Source organism: Rhamphochromis longiceps, linkage group LG11 (genome assembly GCF_057381845.1).
Source record: "Rhamphochromis longiceps isolate RC_006_pf linkage group LG11, R_longiceps_female_GT1.1, whole genome shotgun sequence".
NCBI lineage: Eukaryota > Metazoa > Chordata > Actinopteri > Cichliformes > Cichlidae > Rhamphochromis > Rhamphochromis longiceps.
The window spans coordinates 15,641,878-15,655,418 of record NC_140567.1 but is presented as its reverse complement, the minus strand read 5'-3'; positions in this window follow the sequence as shown (position 1 = coordinate 15,655,418).

Below are 13,541 nucleotides of genomic sequence, written 5' to 3'. Positions count from 1 at the left end.
TGACTTGTCAATCCCATTGTTTTACTGTGTATTTTACACCAATTAAGCCTGAAGTTTACAAAATGACCATTGTGTTACTAGAACTATGAGCCTTCCCTCCCTGGCCATGATAAAGAAAGACTGTTTAAGGCACTTTTTCAGTGGCTTTGGACCCATGGGCTTTGTGTATCTTTTAAAGTCTATGAGCTTGGCGTTTGAGAATAACATCACAATGACGCACAGATGTTACTGTAAGTTGGCATGGGTGTCTAAAGAGCTCCCTGAATCGGAGCATGGCACTGTTGCAACAACTCTGCTTATGAAATTACTTTCCTCCTTGATGTTCCATAAGGGGTATTATTGCAAAGTGGAGGCGTTTAACACCACGGCAATTCCGATATTGACAGATTGTCAGACCATGTAACGTTATAGAGCTGGGTTCACGTGTTCTGAGACTCATACTGCGTAAAAGTCGCCAAAGCTCTGCTGACTCAATAACTGCAAAGTTCCAAACCTCCTCCTCTTTGTGCCCACAGCTCCATGGCATCGGTTTCCATGGCCAATCAGCTCCTATAGGCGTCATGTGTAGGTGGCCCATCACCTTTGCCAATATAGTCGATGTGCTGATGAAGTAATATATAGACAGTAGTCAAACTGGGCACAGATTTTTTTTCATATAATCTTGAGCAATTACGTAGATTAGCCATATCATATAATATAAGATCATGATACAGTATATTTTACATGTAAAATCATTATTCTTTAAGAAATTAGTGCAATTTTTCGCTCAAGATAGCAGTGAAGAACAAGAATAAAGGCTTGTTAGAGGTTGTCACTACCCACTTATCAACACAAAAACACCCCAAAGTGGCTGCTGCATATCTTACCATCATCTATAGTAACCCATTACCATATTTTCAACTGTATACCAGAGCACAGATCATACTATACACTGTCTTGTCCTTTATCTGCTATGTTATTCATGCTTAGCCTTACAATGCTATTGTAGTCAGCAGTATCCTTTATCTCATCCAAGTCTTTCACGCCCTACTCGCTTATTATATCCTACACTAGTCTGTTCCCTGGCCTGGCAAGAGCACTGGCACGTCTGATCAACTAAACAGATCCCCCAGCAGGCCTCGCTCTTCCCTGTGGAGAGCCCGGGATTGGGAGGAATGTTAACATTGCATTACAGTATGTCGCCACGTACACAATGTCCTCAATGAACGACACGGCTTTATCTGTCTCTCCCGGGATCTGGGCCGTGCCTCCTTCTCCTCTCTGCCGCTCTATTCATATGATATTCTCACTGTCCCTTCCTCCCACCTCCCCCTTTCTTTCTCTGCACACATGTGCGATAGACAGAATATCAGGATTACAGTATGAGCTGACATGGTGACACGGTGTTAATCGTCAGAGTCGTGTTTGTTTCCGCCCAGAAACTGTCACCCTCTAATAACGAACCCCCCAAACCAAACACAATTGGCGCCGGAATGGCAGGAGTGGCACAATAGGCACAAAACCCAGCAATCTTGTCAACATATACAAATGGAAGGCAAGGAAGGAAGCCGCACGCGTCCCCTTTTCTCTTGTTGTCATAGAACACACATGCGAACCTTTCATGTCTTCTTCCTGCGTCGTGTCAGCAGAGGTCTGCAATTAATTTGTGTAATTGCCTCTCACACACACACTCACACACACCCTCATATCCATCCTAACTCCACCTCCAAGCCATTCTTTCAACCTCCAAGCAAAGTCCTCTCGTTTTCATGCCACTAAAGACACACACATTCACAAAAACCAAACATGTTTTGTTCAGGACTCTGATCGGGCGCCGACATCAACAGAAACACAGAATTTATGATATCTCAGTGGTCAGTGTTGTGTTTTTTGTTTTTTTTCTTCTTAAGGTTGTCCACTGGGTTATGAAGAATTTAAAGGCTTACATACCCTGCACCATGGAAGATGAATTGACTTTTTTCTTGTGTGATATTTGAAAATCTTACTAAACCATTTTTTTTAAGAAAACTACATCACAGCAGAAAAAGTACTAGGGAGCTATAATCTGTATAGAACATTGATAAAGTTTCTTTGCAAAAGTCAATTGTTTTCAACTTTTGTAATTTCGAACATTTGAAAAAGTCTCGCTGTTATGCTGAACTGTGCTCAGCCGGTGAACTTTTGTTTTCTGTTGGGCCATGAGGTTTCAACTATACACTCAAAGACAGAGATGCTAAAGATTCCCCCTCCACACACGCTAGCATTGCACATTTGCTTTTATATTATTTAAATAACTGAAGGTAATATAATCTTCTACTTCTACTGGCTTTGTATCAAAAAATGAAATTCCAGTATTGGTAAAACAATATATCGCTTCAGTGTTTGTGTGTTTGTGTGTGCGCCTGTATTTGTGCTTTAATAGCAGCGCTCCCGTGCTGCCACGGGGAAAGTATGTGTAGAGCGGCAGCTGCAAAAAAGGGCCCTCCCAAACCTAGGCTGACGTGAAGTGACAGCTCTGTATATCTCTCACTGCCACTGACAGCTGACAGATGGATAGCACTCATACACCGCAGGAAAAAAAAGACAGGGAGAGAGCGCGGGGGAGTGCGAGGAGTGGAGGGATGGAGAGAGAGAAAGAAAGAGAGAGGGAGAGAAAGCCCCCAGGATGATTCGCCAGCATTGCTCTCTGTTCAGAGGGACCGGCGTTTGATTGAGTGCTACAGAGAATAATAAACCCTCCACTACCCGGTGCAGTGCCAGGCTTTCTCTCCCTCCTTATCTCCCACTTTCCCCTCCCTTTCTCTCTAACCCCTCTCCTCCCTTAATTCTCTCCTTCTCTCTCCAACCCTTTTATTGTCGCCCCTCCTTTGGAGCTCTGCTCTTGCTCCTTTATGCTATGCCTCCTATTCCCCAGGCCCATCTTCCACACCTCGTGGTCTATCTTTATGTTTTTCTCTCTCTCTGCTCTCCCTTTCAGTCATCTGCTATCTGCCTCTATCTGCTTTCCCGGTGTATTTGTCTCTCTGTATCTGAGGTGTGAGAGACAGGGGTAAGAGGTCTCTGTCAAACAAACCAACAGTACTCACTCACAGCTATTCCCCTGTGTATCTGACAGTGTATCTGGATCTGTGCTGTGCTCTCTGTTTCCACCACTAAAGATACAGCGAGCATACATGCACACGCACTCACAAACACGCGGCAGCTTTCACCACAGCAGAGAACATGTGATCGGCAAAGCGAGCAAAAGTATTATGTTAAAAGCAAGTAAACATTCATTTTGCTTGGCTATATGAGGATGAATAAACCCTTATGCAATTGAATTACCTAATCTGAACAACATAACTTTGTTCTTGACCATGAATGTATGTAACACTAGAACTAACATTGGGAAAGAGTAACCAACGTCAAAGTGCCAAAATTCAAAACATTCTCAAAATACAAAGATTTTTAGAAAGTTGTTTTATGATGCAACAGGTAACTTTTGTTTTCTCAAGGCAAGCTTCTTTACAGTTGGTTAAACAATGACACGTGCACACGAAGTGCAGACTTTTACAAAAGGCTTCTACAAAAACTTTGCATTAACTCTTCAGCAATTATAACCATGTTTTACACACAGTCCCCCATTTTCACAGGTCCCAAATCAACTGGATAAGTGACTGACAAGCAGGTTCATGGCCAGACCTGTTCCTTTGTTTTTTCTTGATGAATTAAGTAGACATAATGCTTGGATTTGATTCAAGATGTTGAATTTGTTTTTGAATCATAATTGTAAAAACAGAGTCCAATCTGAAAACATCTACAAGGGAAAATCTTTGGACAGATGAAACCAAGACTTACTTGCATCAGAATGATGGGAAGATAAAAGTATGGACAAGGAAAGAAACATGAAAGCTGTAACCACGAAGGGGCGGTTCAGGGTCACCTGATCCTATAAGCTTTGTCAAAAAAGAAAGTTTTGAGCCTCATTTTAAAAGAAGGGAGAATGTCTGTCTCCCAAATCCAAACTGGGAGCTGGTTCCACAGAAGAAGGGCCTGAAAGCTTTGGCTTCCATTCTACTTTTAAGGACCAAAGGAAGAGTAAAGTGCTCTACCACAGTGATACGGTACTATGAGGTCTTTAAGATACGGTGAGGCCTGATTAGTCAAGACCTTTTGTGTGCAGAGAAGGATTTTAAATTCAGTTCTGGATTTAGCAGGTAACCGGTGAAGAGCTTCTCGGGGTACACTTAGAACTGTGCAATCATACTGAATTACTGTAAACCAGCCTAGAAGTAATAAATGCATGACGAGGTATTTCAGCATAAATGCAAAAGCTATTTTAAATAAGTGCAGTTTGCAGTTTTCCTCCTGTTGCCTGTCTTAAATGACAATAATGATGTACACAGTGTGTGTTATCAGTACACTATAATGATTTAATACTGACACATAAAGTCAATTTCAACAGCAAGCGCATTATTGAAGAGTACACAGTGCAAATTAAAGTATGAAAGGATGATGCAGTTCACTTATGCAGTAACAATGAAGAAATTATTTAGTGTGTACAACTCTCTGAATGTGTCTACTTGCTAATGAGGGCACACGAACACACTTGAATGAACTTGAATTACTAAACTTATGTGAGATTATACTAACTTACATTAATAATTGGAAAGTCTAATGAGCCAGTAGTCTAGACCTGAAACTCGAGTCATAATTTGGAACAGTAAAACTTGAACAGCAAAGTCCTGCTAAGAAAAATCTAACTTTTTTGTGGTATTCAAACAATGCGTTCTTATGTGGCTCACAATAGCCTTACATCTATGGATGAAGGTCTGGCACAAATCAGCTGCTCTTTGCAAGCCCCCCCTGAATGCCTGCCCTGTCGTCCTCTTCTGTGCTGCTTTTATTTGGGAGTGTGAAGGAGAGGATTAGCAGTGGCTTGTGGAAAGGAAAAAGGATGCGATGGAGGGAGGAAGAGATAGAAGGGTAGAGGGTCACGCTGAAGAATTAAAGGTGTGTATTCTATTTGCTTTTTTGCTGTTGTCTCCGCTCCAGAGACATAAAATGGACACTGCTGTCTGTCGGTGCCCATCTGAATGTCGCTGTTCATCTGCCCTCTGCCTCGTTCTCGCTGCACACACGCAGATGCACACACACACACACACACACACACACACACACACACACACACACACACACACACACACACACACACACACACACACACACACGTACGTATGTTCAGTTCCGCTCTATTTTCCATCTCCTCCATGAGGGTTAATCTGTGGATGTGTTCCAGTGCCCTCCTTCTCTTTTTCTCCATCTCTTCACCCCCACCTCCTCCTTTTCTTTTCCCCTCTCATCCCTCCATCCCCTGGGTCTGTAGACGGCCTGTTTCCCCTGCATCCCAACATTGAAGGGAGAAGCTAAGAGGCTGTCTGGCTGCTTGGTTGGCTGGCTGGCATGGAATTGAAAGATGTTTACTAAATAGCCCCCATGTCCCTGCGCCTGGCATTTAGTAGTCAAGACTCTGCTTGCCTGTTACAGAAAAATATGAAGAGAAAATGACTCACAGTTCACCCCCAGTGACACGCAGCTTGCTTTCTGCACCTTATGTAGTGTTCACAGTTTTCATTTTTAATTGTATTTTCTGCTTTTGTGTTTACGTTTTAATAAGTCCTATTAATTAGCGCTCAGTCTCAAAAGCATGTTTTCGTACTCGTGTTTTTTTAATCTTGGGAACTACTCGAGCATCATTTTCACTTCCTGCGACACCAAATCACACCAATGCAACTCTGAGAAAAAAAAACAGCACCTCCTAGTTGCTAAGGAAGTGCAGTGTGCACCGCCGGTATCAGACTTAGGATTTCTGAAGGATGTGATCTTAGCGAATGCAATATTAATAACTTTTAGAGGGACCAATTTTTGCAGCAAGTGGGGCACACAAGCTTTCATTTAATATGTGTGTGTGTGTGTGTGTGTGTGTGTGTGTGTGTGTGTGTGTGTGTGTGTGTGTGTGCGTGTGTTTGTATAGGTGTATCTGTATTTCACACATGTGTAAAAACACACACACAGACATCCAACCTTAGACTCCCCCCATCTTCCTGGCTGCGAGAGGGACAAACCAGGCTCATCATAAATCAAAATGATAAATCCTGATCATAAGTCAGTCAGGCTGGTGTCAGAGCCAGCAGGCGAAGACATGCCCTCGAACGACAGGGACACCGGTGACACCCATCACCTTCACATGTCACCCAGCTAAGACACATACACACATACACGTGCACACTCTGCCCACTACCACTTTGCTCTCCTGTCCTTCAAATATCCCGCCAAGGACGCATTCACTCAGGTCCACATACTCATCCAAAATAGAGCTATCTGTTACTAAACCAGCACCAGACATAAAGCAATGACTGCATTCACTCCTTTTCAGGACAATTTCAGCAAAGTGAGACAGAAATGGCCTCGACTATTAGCCTGGGCCGACCCTCATTAACTGATCACCATTGATTCCTCCTAACGGGCTGTTTACCTAATTAAAAGCAGGAACCTTACATTGCGTTACCTAAATAAATGTCTATTAAAATATCACTTTACCATGTGCAGGCAGAGGCGGTGAGGTAGACTTTATTTCTCTGCACTGTGCTGCCAGGCTTTGTAGGAAGACACAGAGTTAAATCACACTCTGAAAGGTGAGTGTTTGACAGACCTGGTCCTTGTGTCGCTTGTCACGCACATTTGATATTTTGATAGCTTCCCGTCTCTTCCCATTAGCCCCTGGGGTCCCAAAACCATTTTAGATGTTTATCGGGAAAGCGCTGGGGGTTAATTTTGTGTCTCGTCAGAAGTGCCGACACAGAACAGTATCACACTGTAACCCATCGCGGCAAAATCACAGCAATCGGACGGGCTTATCAGGGAGAGTTGTGTTACACTGACTGACACATGACAATGACCCTGGTGACTCTCTGTGGGCTGATAGCATCTGGGTTTTCTTTTCACTACTATCCCGCTCTTTTCCTCCTGCTCACTCCCCCCCCCAATCTTTCTCTCTCTGACTGCAGGCAATGGAGAAATTGGGACTTTGTCTCTGGGGAAGTGGAAAGAGTAGGAGGGAGAGTGCATGGTGTCTTTGAAGGAGTGTACTGCTCACGCACATGCACAGATAGCATGCACGAAACAAACCCCTGTAAGCGCTGTGCGTGCGTACGCGCATAAGGCAGCTCCGATTGAGCCGAGGGTGTGTGCACGCGTGATAATATGCATGCCTATCTCCGGCCATCCAGTTTTATCAGTGACAAAAAGGTATCGGTTTCACTGTTTGGTGTGGAACAGCATGAAGCCACAGGGCATGCCTGCTCAATAATCTGCTACACGTACACAAACACTCACATACGCATACATGCATGCATGCACACACAGGTTCACGAATGCAAACCAACCCAGCATGCTGGACACGCACAGGTGGTACATATAGAGGTGTACATGCACATGTGTGGTGCATGCAAAAGCACACAACATAGAGATTCAAAACACACACACATACACAAAGTGCATTCTGGCTGTCCATCAACACTCCCTGTCATTTTCACTCACCCCCCCCCCCCCCCCCCCCAGTGACATGGCCGAGTCTCTTTTTTCTTCCCCTCAGCTTTAATCCCCCATTTACTTTCAGCTGCTGGTACTGAGGTAGAGTTTATCTTCACTCATACACACGCGGTGTGGCTTGAATTAGTCTATATTTATGTGACTGACTTCATTCGCAATTGAGTGATGATACAAGTATTTTTTATTTTTTGGGGGAACGCATAAATCAAGCATGGTGGCACGATTTTAAGATATTTCTTTGACAACCATAAAGCAACAAGGGCTGGATTATATTTTGAGGTTTTTTAAATTTATTTATTTCTATTTTTCTTTGTAGAAAAACTAAAAAAGAAACTACTGTTTTATGACACTAGGGGTGACTGCTTTGTGGCGCAAATCAGACGATTCAGATGATTCAAAAAACAAGAATAATTTCTGACATTGGCATTAATGAGATCAGTGGTTCCCACCCTGCAATAAATGAATGGGATGGCAATGTCGTTCAAGCGGAAAGAAAGAAAATAAAGGTATAAAAAATCTTTTTGAGTTATTTCTTCTTCCAGTTGTGTGAAGATGTGATTATTTTCAAATCTTCTGAGGTCTATAAATCATTCAGGTATATCTGAATATCTCAGTAGGAAAACCCTCTTTGTTTGATTAGTTCACCACAGAACACACAAAGCTGGGGAGCTTGTTTTTTAGGTAATGGATCCGATCATTACGCCCAGCTGATCGGGTCCAAACATCTACAAAGCAGAAAAACCTGTGGTGTCATTCAGGTCTGAGGTTTGAGACTGGGTGTCTGGCGATGTGTTTGACCTGGGTGATCCACAGCAGCTTCCCCCTTTTTACTCTACTTCAGTGATATGCTTCAGACTCGAGCTGACAAATAGTGAAGCACACCTTAGAGGTCTTGTAGAGTCCATGCCTCAGCAGGTTGGAGCTGTTTTGGCTTCACGTGGAGGACCAGCAGCTGGGATCGTCATAGTGTTTTGGCTTCTCAGTGTATTATTTCTGGATTGATTTAAGTGAAAGTAATTCTAGTAATTCATACATTTGAGGCCTATAATTTGCCCATTGGACTGTACTAATGCAGAAAGTCTCACTCATAGTCACTAGATGATGCAGTTGTGGATATTTGCACAAGTGAAGAAGGCAAAAAAGCAAATACGTGTTGGTTTCTGCATGCGCTTGTGTGTTAGTGTGTGTAATTCTTTGGGCGTCAGCCATGTCAATCAGCCCCCTGCAGCGCAACTGCCCTTCACACTTCTGTTTATCTGCTGCTGCTGAGGACTGGGAAGACTGATAAGAGTACACCACTCCCTGTCTCCCTCTCCCTTTCTCTCCATCTTTCTGTCTCTCGTCCTCGCACATTGTAAGCAAACAGACACACAGACGGTTAGGTGTCTCTTTCAGCGTCATCAGTCATATTCATCCTCTGCAGGTTTTCTCAGAATCAGAAGAACATAATGCCGTTTGAAGCAAAACCTGTTCATTGTTAATATTTGCTTCTTTATGTTCACTTTACTCATGTCTAATCTGCCATGCCATATGTTTAATCTGTGTACAGTGAGTGTGTATTGGATTAACGCGCTCGTGTTTATTCTTCACATGTTAACGGAATGATCACAATGATGTATCTAATGGTCAAGGCGAGCCAATTTTCTTGGTTTTCGGTTTACTTATTCAAGCTCCGTGTGTGTTTGAGCTCTTTTAGATTGTGTCCTATATTATAATCAAGGATCAGAATCCATTTTCTCTATCAAAGCGCTTGCCGACGGCAATGTTGATTAGCACAAGCCCCCAAAATGCTTTTTTTCCCTCCTTCCTTTTTTTTTCTCTCGCTGCCACCTGAAATGTTCTCTTTTCATGTCTGAAGACTGGCAAAAGTCAGGCTCCACATTTCCCTGGAGACCAGCCATTGTTACCATGGTCTGTGGACATTATTGGCGGCCACTGTGCCACCCATGTACACCTGTCACTCAAGGATAAGGAGGCCGCGGTGAGCGCACAGACACAGGCTATTGGGCTGAATGTGAGTGTATAGATGTGCTGAGCGTTTAGGGAGTTCATGCGTGTATATTGAGTGGGTTGAGTTTGCATGTCTATGTATCTGTGTGTGTGCGTGTGTGTGCGTGGTTGTGTGTGCCCTCAAATGTCTTTGTGTGTGTGTGTGTGTCCTCACTCAGTCAGCCAGCTGAGTCTGCAGTCAGTTTACGTTTGACTGCAGGGCAAAAGCTCGAGCAAGAAATGAATTCTGACTCGCCGAGCGCCTCACATAAATTCCTTTTCTCATATTCCGACACAAAAGACAACATATCTGCATTGCATTAGCCCTGGGACTCCTTTCTCATTCTGATGATGATTTAGGGATGTTGAGATCTCCCCATGAACATCAGAGGCAGAGGCAGAGAGAAACAGTAAGACAGAGATAAAGAGGAAAGACACACTGAGAGATGCTTTTGGGTGTGGGTGAGGGGGTGTGGGGGGATGCTATGAACGGAAAAGAAATGATAAAATGACATTTAGGTTTCATATAGCTATAAATTATATACTTTTCGATTATTTCTTTGACAACATTGGAAGGCTGTGGAGCTGCTGAGCGGTAAGAACTGTTCCCTTGCAGCAAGAGGCTCCTGGATTTGAACCAAGGCAGCTGTTTTCATCTTGCTGTGCCTGTAAACAACAAACAAGCTAGGTCAATAAAGCCTATTTAGGCCCAGGACACTCTTGCAAAAGAGACTCTATAGTCATGTGAAAAATCAAAGTTTTCACAGGACTCTTTGCAGTTCGGTGGAAAGAGTCCACCCCATGATTCAGTAGCTTGTAGAGCCACCTTTAGCAGCAATAACTGCATGTTATCGTTCTCTGTATGTCTTCATCTGTCTCTCAGATCATGCTCACGAATTGTGGCCCAACTCTGCTTTACAACTTTGCTATAATTCATTTGAGGTTGGTTTATGCACAGCTCTCTTTATGTCCCACCATAGCTTTTCAATCAGATTGAGATGTGGACTTTAACTTGGCAGCACCTTGATTCTTTTCTTTTTCAGCCATTCTGTTATAGATTAGCTGCATTGCTTGTAATCATTGTCACGTTGCATTCCCCAGTTTTGACCAAGCTTTAGCTGTTGGACAGATGGCTTCACATTTGATTCGCACAGTGTGAATGTGTGCGTGAATGGGTGGATGACTGGATGTGTAAAGAGCTTTGGGGTCCTTAGGGACTAGTAAAGCGCTATACAAATACAGGCCATTTACCATTTTACCATTTGACTCTAGAGTTTGCAGTGACTGCAAGGGACCCAGGACCTTTGGTGACAAAACAAGGCCAAATCATAACCTCACCACCCTCATGCTTGACAGCTGGTATGAGGTGTTTGTCTTGACATACTGTGTTTCTTTTTCTCTGTGAATGCTGTGTGGCCAGACATCTTCACTTCGGTCTTTTCTGTCCAAAGAACATTCAGAAGTGTTGTTGTTGGTTTCAGAGGCAACCCCTCTGGGCACCCTTTATAAAAAAGCTATGACCGTTCATTCTTTTTGTAATTGAACTGTCATGAACTTTCACATTCAGCATGCTAACTGAGGCCTGTAGAGTCTGAATTGTAACTCTTGGGTTTTGGCAAGTTCTCTGAGGACTGCACGTTCTAACCTTGGGGTGAATTTGCTGGGATATCCACTCCTGAGAAGCTTGTGGCAATGTGTGAACTTTCTCTTTCACGTGTCTATAAACTGAAATAGCAAATGCATTTTGTGTAGTGCCCTGCATCAACCTGTTAAAGTAAAGCAGGCTTTACCCGTGACAGCCTTGCATTGATTTCTTTTATGCATCTGCATATGCATCATCTTTGGCACTTTTTCATGCAAATAATTTTTTTTTCTCTCGCACATGGTTTTGTCCTTGAGGTGAACAGAGTGACATGCTGGATAATGTTTTCTTTTGACTGAGGTGACAGCCCCAGATTACCATTTGCTCCCGGTTATGCCACTATCTCAGAGACAGGGAGAAACAGAGTAAGATGTAGAAATAGACACGAGTGACTTCCCTTTTTTTTTTTTTTTTTTTTTTAATTTGAGCACCTGTTGTTTGTAAAGGTTGTTTGCGCGAAAGAAAAATATTTCAAAGAAGGGAAAATACTGTATGTCCTCTGCTTGACACATTCATAAAGGAAATCATCCCTGGTTATGAGGAGGGCCATTTCTATTTTGTATGTTTTATTGTGAAATGCTTCGCACCGCTCAGAGTCACATCTCAGTCAAATCATCAGATGAGGGTTTTCCTCACTGTTTCTCAAGCACATCTGTGAGGACCGCTGATATCTCAAGTTATGTTACAGTTAGTTATTTTAACTTTTAACGTTTAAAGGTGCTGCAATGTGTAACCTTACCACTAGCTCTCTGTCTTGATAGTGGTACCAAAGAGAGTCTTTGAACCAAAGAGTAAAACAGTGAAATGTGGATTATTAAATATTAGGTCTCTCTCCTCCAAGTCTCTGTTAGTACATGACTTAATAATTGATCAACAAATTGATTTACTCTGCCTTACAGAAACCTGGTTGCAGCAGGATGATTATGTTAGGTTAAATGAATCAACACCCCCGAGTCATTCTAACTACCAGAAACCTCGAAGCACAGGCCGAGGGGGCGGTGTGGCAGCAATTTTTCACACCAGCCTATTAATTAATGAAAGACCAAGACAGACTTTTAGTTCATTTGAAAGCCTGATGCTTAGCCTCGTCCACCCCAGCTGTAAAACTCAGAAACCAGTCTTACTTGTTATCATCTATTGTCCACCTGGGCCTTACACAGAGTTTCTGTCTGATTTCTCAGACTTTATATCTAATTTAGTTCTGAGCTCAGATAAAATAATTATTGTGGGTGATTTTAATATTCATGTAGATGCTAAAAATGACAGCCTCAACATGGCATTTAATCTGTTATTGGACTCAATTGGCTTCTCTCAAAATGTAAAAGAACCCACCCACCACTTTAATCACACTCTAGATCTTGTTTTAACATATGGCATAGAAACTGAACATTTAACAGTGTTTCCTGAAAACCCTCTCCTGTCTGATCATTTCCTGATAACATTTACATTTACAATAATTGATTACACAGCGGTGGAGAGTAGACTTCATCACAGTAGATGTCTTTCTGAAAGCGCTGTAACTAAGTTTAAGAATATAATCCACCCACTGTTATCATCTTCAATGCCCTGTACCAACACAGAGCAGAGCAGCTACCTGAACGCTGCTCCAACAGAGGTCGATTATCTTGTTAATAATTTCACCTCCTCACTGCGTACGACTCTGGATACTGTAGCTCCTGTGAAAACTAAGGTCTCTAATCAGAAGTACCTGACTCCGTGGTATAATTCTCAGATGACACTAAAGCAGATGACTCGTAAGCTGGAGAGGAAATGGCGTGTCACAAATTTAGAGGATCATCATTTAGCCTGGAGAAATAGTTTGTTGCTTTATAAGAAAGCCCCCCGCAAAGCCAGAACATCTTACTACTCATCACTGATTGAAGAAAATAAGAACAACCACAGGTTTCTCTTCAGCACTGTAGCCAGGCTGACAAAAAGTCAGAGCTCTTTTGAGCCAACCATCCCTTTAACATTAACTAGTAATGACTTCATGAACTTCTTCACAAATAAAATTTTAATCATTAGAGAAAAAATTACCAATAATCATCCCACAGATGTAATATTATCTACAGCTACTCTTAGTACCATTGATGTTAAGTTAGACTCTTTTTCTCCAATTGATCTTTCTGAGTTAACTTCACTAATTACTTCCTCCAAACCATCAACGTGTCTTTTAGACTCCATTCCTACAAAACTGCTCAAAGAAGTCCTGCCATTAATTAATGCTTCAATCTTAAATATGATCAACCTATCTCTAATAATCAGCTATGTACCACAGGCCTTCAAGCTGGCTGTAGTTAAACCTTTACTCAAAAAGCCATCTCTAGACCCCGCAGTCTTA